Raw genomic sequence first — 741 nt, 5'->3', positions numbered from 1 at the left:
ATACTAAGAATCATTGATAATTACTTATTATCCAGTATTTTTAATACTGAAAATAAGTAATTATCAATGATTCTTAATATGATATTTCTATAAGGGCATGATGAAATATTTTCAGCAACTTTTCAATAATTTTCGTTTCGACGATTTCATTGTATTTTCAACGATTTCATTGCATTTTCAACAAATTTTTTCCATCAGGGTATCCATTAAGGTCCTAGTAGATCCTCAGGGAAAGAATGAAGTGATTGCATTAGGTATATGTAGATCCTATTAGAGCAAATTGGATCTGATAAGGTTTACTGTTAGATATAAATATATCTTCAAAGATCTACCTTTTTACTTGCATGAGAAATGTTATATCCACTAAGATCTTTGTAAATTGTCAATGATCTATACAAAATTATATGTATAATTTGTATAGATCATTGACAATTTACAAAGATCTTAGTGGATATAACATTTCTCATGCAAGTAAAAAGGTAGATCTTTGAAGATATATTTATATCTAACAGTAAACCTTATCAGATCCAATTTGCTCTAATGTGATCTACATATATCTAATGCAATTACTTCATTTTTTCCCGGGTTAAGACAGTCTTGAAATAAGATTCGACTATGAATACCTGCCATAGTGTTTCCGAGATATTAATAAAAAAGATGCCTGTCTCTAGCTGTGTAACTGGGGGACTACGCCACTAGCAGTTTGTTAATCTGAAAGTTTTAACTATCCTTATTTTATAT

The sequence above is a fragment of the Odontomachus brunneus genome, unplaced genomic scaffold (genome assembly GCF_010583005.1).
Source record: "Odontomachus brunneus isolate Ranch 3 - 2012 unplaced genomic scaffold, Obru_v1 Obru_scaffold_064, whole genome shotgun sequence".
NCBI classification, from domain to species: Eukaryota; Metazoa; Arthropoda; class Insecta; order Hymenoptera; family Formicidae; genus Odontomachus; species Odontomachus brunneus.
Note: the sequence above shows the minus strand (reverse complement) of the source record.